Genomic DNA, 7,478 nt, shown 5'->3' on the forward strand with positions numbered 1-7,478 from the left:
ACTTGATGCATCTCATCCTTGTGACATTGGTGAAAGAAGCGGTTATTGAGTTTCAGCTATCATGAGCATAAATTTTATGATGCATTCTAACCTTTCGATTTTAGCGTGAACACAATATCATCTAGAAACTTGGTGAAGAAGTACATGGAGTATCCAATCTTTCTAGCCTCAATGACTTTCTACTCTGCATACCTTCACAAGAGTAGTTATTTCCTGATGTACAAGCGACAGAATTGTGAGGCGCTTGATCCTATAGAAATGGAACTCAACTTTCTGTAATATGTCAAAATTTTAGATCGAAACACCATCTGAATTGAGAAAAATAAATTTCTAAATTTGATTTCTAAATCCAATATGTTCGTTTCGTAGCTTTACGCGACTATGGTAGAAAATTCATAACTCAGAGTAGGAGTACAAACATAAGTTTCTGATTCCATTGAAAAGACAACTCGAAGAACTATGATACATATAAAAATCAAGTCCAAGTGATTTATTGATTGGTACGGATATTGCTTCAAAGTCATCCCACGATTCTACCTTGCTCAACTCTTCAGTTTCGCACATTTGTAGTAGAAAATTTATAACTCCAGAGTAGAAGAAATAAAAATCATAAACTTCTTATTTCATTGAAACTGAAAATCAAAGAACTATGATAAATATAAAAATAATGGATAAATACTTAATAGATTGGTACAGATATTGCTTCAAAGAAATCCTACAATTCTGCCTTGCTCAGTTCTTCAGTTTCGTGCATTTATGGTAGAAAATTTATAACTCGGAGTAAGAACAACGAAATCATGAGCTTCTTATTCTGTTGGAAATAGAACTTGAATAACTAAGATATGTATAAAAATTACTATCAAAAAATTTATGGATTGGTACAAATATTACTTCAAAGTCATCCCACAATTCTTCCTTGCTCGGTCTTCAGTTTGTGATAGCAAATTCATATCTAAATCTAGGAGTATCCTAATCGCGAACCGTTTGTGGCATTGAAAAGCTAACATACATGTAAAAATTAAATCCTAAATCAAATTGCATTTGTACAAAAAAAAAATTGATATTGACATCTCAGTTTTTGATTTAGCTATTACGCTTCACAAATCTTTTTTTTTTCTTAGTTTCTTTTTCAGGCTTGCAAGGGAGCTTTAAGGGTCTCGATATCAGACCAAGATGATACTCAAAATGTGAATGTGTTGAATTTTTGAGCCACTGGCAGCAAAAAACACCTTCATATGAAGGAAAGATTCGTTGTAATCGATCATGTTGTGAATCTACTTCTTTCCCAAGAATCGCACATACTTGATTTTTACGCTTTCTTGTAGCTCATCATAGACAATTATCAAGGTGATTGGAGCCTCTTTGTATTTCAAGGAAGACAATGTCTCCCATAAAACCTTCAACCAACACTTGAAAAATCAGATGGGGCACTCAAGACAAATCGGCAATAAGACTTAGCTTCTGATCATTTTTATGACTTAGGCTTTTGTAAATGATGATGTTGAGTTATCTTCTTGTCACCTTTTTTTATTGATGTATCAAACTCTTGCAATATTTGAGCAATAAAAAAACTACCTCATCGCAATTCTTTTTCTTTTTTGAACTATTTATGCCTCTATATTTCAAAGTGTATGATGAACATATAAATCATAAAAAAAATTATTTTTTATTTTTTGGGGTCATACACAGTTTAAACTCATGTAGGTCAGTTGTAACATGCAGTTTAAGCTCATGCGTTAAAAAAGCGTTTCAACTTGCAGTTTAGGCTCATACCTTGAGTAGCATTGTAACTTGTAGTTTAAACTCGTGCGTCGATGAGTGTTTTAGGGGAGAATTCCATCAATGTAACTATCCTTCTAGACATTTGTGATGAAGCATTTTTGTACTTTAATTTGGTGTTGGATTTAATGTTTTAGCATAGTTGAAGCTGATTTGCACTTGATCTTGTGTCTACTTTTGAAAGTCGCAATTTAGAAGTCTCTTGATGCATTTTTCTTTTGAGAGAGACCAAAATTCAAGTGTCACCATTCTTTTTATTGGAGAAGTCATCTATCTTGGATGTGTTTGTTCTTTTATTCAAGGCAGGAACTTCAACTGGTCTGAAGCTCCCAAACTATAGTATGATAATTCCTTCTTCAATTTTTGGTGAAGCCACAGGGTGCATAGGTCTGAGCTTCTGAAATTAAACCCTTCTTCTAGTCAAGTTTGGCACTAGATGGTTTATATCAGTTGTCTCACCATCATCAATGATGATCTTTCCCTCTCTTACCAATGTTATGATATTTTCCTTCAAGATGAAGTATTCTGTGGTATGATGACCTACGATGCGATGAAATTTAAAATACTTAGGATCACCGACTTTGTTGGATTCTTTGGATCGCTTTGACTTAGGGTGTTCAATGACTTCTTTGATTATCAGCTCATCAATAATCATAGGAACGTCAGAGTCTGGAAAGGAAACATCTTTGCTTGTAACTCATTTAAGGTTGGTTGATTTTTCACTTCTTGCATTTGTTGATTTGCAGCTTTCTCTTTCAACTTTTTTGTCATGAAGGCCTTTGTAGAAGTCGTGGTTATCACCATTAATTCCTTAATTTGGTACTCTAACGACTCCTTGAATTTTGTAGCTTTTTTTCTTGGATCAAAGTTCGATGATGTCTTTACGTGACTTGCAATGCTCAACTCCACGTAATGAGCGTGCTAGTTGATTCTTCAAAAGTTTGAGGCTTAATTCCTTAAAGGATATATACAAGGCCCCAGTGCATTATTTGTATACAAATTTCAACTGCAGAAGTTTTAGAAATTTGATAATTGCAATCTAAGCTCAAAATTCACCAACGATTGATGTAGTCGACTACGGGCTCATCCTTACTTTATTTTGTGTTTTTTAATGCTAGGATGCTCATTATACATCGGGTAATGTAAAAATGATTAACAAATTAATTTTCAAGTTGCTTCCAACAATAAATTGATTCAGGCTCCAAGTCGGTATACCAATCAAAGGCATTATCTTTTAAAAAAACAAATTGTTTGACAAGAAGATCACCATGTGTACCAGCACTACTACAAGTCTCGATGAAATGGACAATGTATTGTGTTGTATTTCCCCACCCATCAAATTATTGCAACTTTGGTGGTTGATATCCAATGGGCATCGATAATCCTTAGATTCTCTTAGAATACGACCTTAAGTATCCTAAGAACCTTTGCGGTGGACCACCATATTGAGCTTTAATGGTGTTTGCGATCATGTCTTGTAGTTGTTGAACTGTTAGAGTGGCCACTCAAGTAGAATGCTTTGCACATTTGAGAGTCAATTGGCTTGGTGGGAGAATCATCATTAACTTTCTCTTGCGGTGTTAGATTGTGACTTACTCTCCTGGATTGTAGAGATCTAAATTACTCATAAATTGGGTGATATAAAGATTATTTTAATCTATATACTTTTTTTAAGGCTTCAATAATTTGCTTCATCATTGCGAACTACTCATACACGTCAGTTGCATCAACTATCAAGGCATTAACTTTTGTTAAAATTGGAGAATCCGTTGAATTCTTAGATTTACCAAAGTTGAAGCAGGTTTGAGAAAGTTCGTCAAACAACATAGATGTGAAATTTCCCCTAGGGGTTACAGTTTCAACCGTCATTTAAGATGTGCTCTTTTTTGCTTTCTCCAAATGGGTAAAGAGAGTTAAGATCCATCAAAACCGCTAGTCTCGAAATTGCGTTGAGAGCTAGGACTAGAATGATTGAGCTCAATAGATATGACAGTAGTAGAGTCTTTACATGAAGCATCGTTGTAGTTTTTTATTTGTAAGAGGAAGAGATGAAGAGCATAATTAGTCCCATTGGACGTGCCAAATTTATTCGCAATAAATTTTTTGTAATACTAAAATTTAATTACAAATAAAATAAATAAATAAAAAAGTAATTTTTCATTGATGAATTTTATGAGTACAATTCTATTGTTCTCTAAATACTTCTCTCCTAATAATTTCTCTGTGATTTGAGGGCTATCAGTAGCGTGTTTCTCAAATGTGGATGATTCAGACCTCCTTGAGATGTATTTGATCTTCGAGAATGTCAGACATCACTTCATTGTTTTGGGTAGATCTCTGAGAAGAACTTTTGACCACTCCTTATAGAAGAACTATGTATTTGATGTTGTAACTTTCTCAAATGATTGCTTGAATGTTTTGTTCAAGGTCATGTATTTCCCCTATTTATAGTGGGGTGGATAAAGTTGCTTATGATTGACCAAAAGATGTCATTTTGACACTTGGTAGATTGTGATTGTTTCTTCATTTTGACATCATTTGAACACATAGCGTCTTCTTAATAGTCTTGGATGCCTAATCACCATAATGTGTGGCATGAGTTCGGACTTCAAAGTGAAATAGACCTTGAACTTGAATTTAATAAAATGAATTTATTTATTTATAAAGCCCAAATTAATCATTCAACCCAAATGAACATGAAATTTATCCAAATTTTATATAAACTTAATCCAATAAAATTTATGTGTCTACAGCAATTCATAAGTGAATTCACTTGTTAACCGTGAAGTTTTTAAACCTATTATTCAAACACCTAATATTTAACTTATTCACTGTTATGTGTTGAAAAGACAATTTTTAAAATTGATTTTAAGAAAAACCAACTTAAAAGAAGTCATCACTAAATTTTTTAATAAAATTAAAAAAACTTTAATTTAAAAGACTTTACAAAAATAAGCCTTAAAAATTCAAAAAAAAATACGAAATTCATATTACTATTTTAAGAATGTTTAGCATTTAAAATATCCGCTAACATGCAGTTATTCAACAATGTAAATCATTTGGCTATTTAGAAAAATATTTAAATAAAAGTCACATTAGTTCGTTTGAAAAAAATTAATTATTTGAAATATTTTGAAAGGGGGACTTTTGGTCAAAAATGACTAACTAAAGATATCATTTAAGTAAAAATCATTTTAATGGATAAATTAGTCATAAAAAAATATGGTTCCTTTTAAGGGGGGTTTAATATGTTAAACCAAACTAACAAATAATATCTAAACAAATAAAAATAACTTAAATAATTAAATTATTACAATCCGAATTAAATATAAATAAATAAAATAATAAAAATATAAAAATTTGGCCCAACACTAAATTTTTGTACGTATGAACTAAGTAGTTGGGCCACCTGCATTTAGGGCTTTAGGCCCAATTCTCTGTATAACAGTTGTATATACACTATATATCAGTGTATACAGCACAAATTCCCTGTATATCGGACCATATATTAGGCGTATACGGTCCATTTCAAGACTCCGCAACCTGTATTATAGCTCCCATTTTCGTCCGGTGATAAGGTTGACTCAACGGGCATAATCATTGGGGCTCTTGGCCCAAACTCGGAATGTAACGAAGGAAAGGGATCCATAACGGACTCAAAGGGTGGGTTCATGCATAAAATAGATCAAATTATTAAACTTCAATATTATCTAAATCAAGACAAAGGGAGAAGTGATCACATTCTTACTTGGTAACTTAAAGGAAAAAAGAATAAATAAATAAAAATAAAAATCTATATGCCTAATTCTTAATAACAGAGAAGTGACAATCAACTAATAGAGGTATCAAACAAATAAGAGACCATCAACATGGTACTGCAATGAAAGCTCGAATAACAATTAAATCATATTATAGCCAAAAGGATAATCAAATGAACATAATGAAATAAAGAACGCAATCAAGAGATAGAGAGAGAGAGAACTAGAAGAAGGCCAAGAAACATCAAATTTGAGACACAAACCATAATAATCAACCATAGATCCGTAAGGACATAGTAAAGATGGCTCGAGTGAAGCTTCGAAAGATTAAGTCATGTCAAGAATCTGCATACGCCATAAAAAGGGTTGATTAACAGTAGGTAAATGAGAGCTAAACGGCAAAAGCTTATCGAAAACAAACAACGGCAAGTAGATACCTAGACTAAAATTAGCCAGTTCATAGCAACACACTCCGGAGAAAACAAAGTTTTGACATCATTAAAGAAAAGTCATAAAAAATTCAATTGAAACAACCAGCTAAGTTAAAACCTCCCAAAATGTCACCCTTTACTAAAGAAATCAAACGGATGGGAGAAAAATTTAGAATAAACTCAGTAATGAAAGAATACAATAAGTCATGCTTCAACATATTGCAAATAGATCAGTGAGGTAGTGATGGAGCAATGATGTGAAGACAGATGAAAATAGAGCATTCAGATCAACAAACCGCAGCTCGAACAAGTACAGAACTAAATAAACTTCACGTAAGGAAGTAATACAATCTACGATCCAAACTCGAGCTAGAATCGAACCATATAACATCTTAACAAGACAAAATAAACTAATTTTAAATCAAACTATAGAAGAAAAGAGCAAAGATTCGAATATAAGTCGAACTATTTAAAATCTTTCAATGAGAGCAACATAGAGAACTCAAACTCGAATGAACAAAACGATAAACTGAAAATCTTTAAGGAAAAGAAACTAAGAGTGAACTTAGTCTATAATCAGAACCCACGACCTATTTTCAGATGAAGCAGCAACATACATAACTTGAAACAAATTAAACATCGAAGAGGTTTACCTTTTCTAGAGCAGCGCTCTGTGAACTGAGCTGGTCACTATGAGCTTTCTACCACCACAAAGGAGCTTCGCCGTATTCCGATGAAATGAAAAGGGAAACTCCGAATTCCCAACACCAGAAATTGTAGACGCCAAATTCCAAGCCTTTTAAAATCAAACTATTTGGGATTTCTTAGTCTAAATTTTCGTTTTCTTTCCGCCCAAACAAAGGAACCAGAACCTCCTCACAGATGAGGGAATGAAAGCCTTATATACGGAAAGAACTAGGGTTTTCAAGGGGGGAAAACTTGGGAATATGGGCGGAAAAATAGAGGGGGTTTTGGGCGAAAATCCCAATTTAAAATTCAAATTCTTTGAACTGGATCAGGTATATCCTCAAATCCCTTTCAAAAGATACCCAATTTCAACCAATTCGGATGGATTTTGAAGCTAGGTAGACGGTGAATGATCGATTGAAGCTTCTCAAAGCTTTATGTGGCAAATTCTCCGCGAATCAAGGAGGAATAGAACAGAGCCGTCGCTGGAATCGTACGAGTTGTCGGGGAACGTTGGGAAGTGGACGACGAATCGTGTATGCGTGTATGTATGTATACGATATATCCGTTGTTCTGTGTGGGGTTAAATCCATGGGTGCTCAAATCAACTTTCACGTAAATATTTTAATTAGATTTTATTTATTTTAGATATTTTATGTCATATTTTATTATATTATTTTGATTTTTTTTAATTGATAGAATGTGTGTATTGCATTCATTTTGAGTGCCTAAAAAATATTTTTTCTGTGAAATTTTGTTTTTCCTTTCTTCTTCTTCCATCTTTCTCCTTCCACCATTCATCAAATGACCACCGCATTAATTT

The 7,478-nt window shown here is 33.2% G+C and overlaps 1 long non-coding RNA gene across 1 annotated transcript; it reads right to left on the reverse strand.

The window, feature by feature from the left end:
* Window positions 1-5,053: 5,053 nt before the first annotated feature.
* Window positions 5,054-7,243, reverse strand: LOC129871622 (uncharacterized). The gene is made up of 2 exons (XR_008762280.1): window positions 6,622-7,243; window positions 5,054-5,882 (listed from the first exon to the last, which is right to left on the reverse strand). It is a non-coding gene; the product is annotated as an uncharacterized LOC129871622 (long non-coding RNA).
* Window positions 7,244-7,478: the final 235 nt, after the last annotated feature.

The sequence above is a fragment of the Solanum dulcamara genome, chromosome 10 (genome assembly GCF_947179165.1).
Source record: "Solanum dulcamara chromosome 10, daSolDulc1.2, whole genome shotgun sequence".
Classification (NCBI taxonomy): domain Eukaryota; kingdom Viridiplantae; phylum Streptophyta; class Magnoliopsida; order Solanales; family Solanaceae; genus Solanum; species Solanum dulcamara.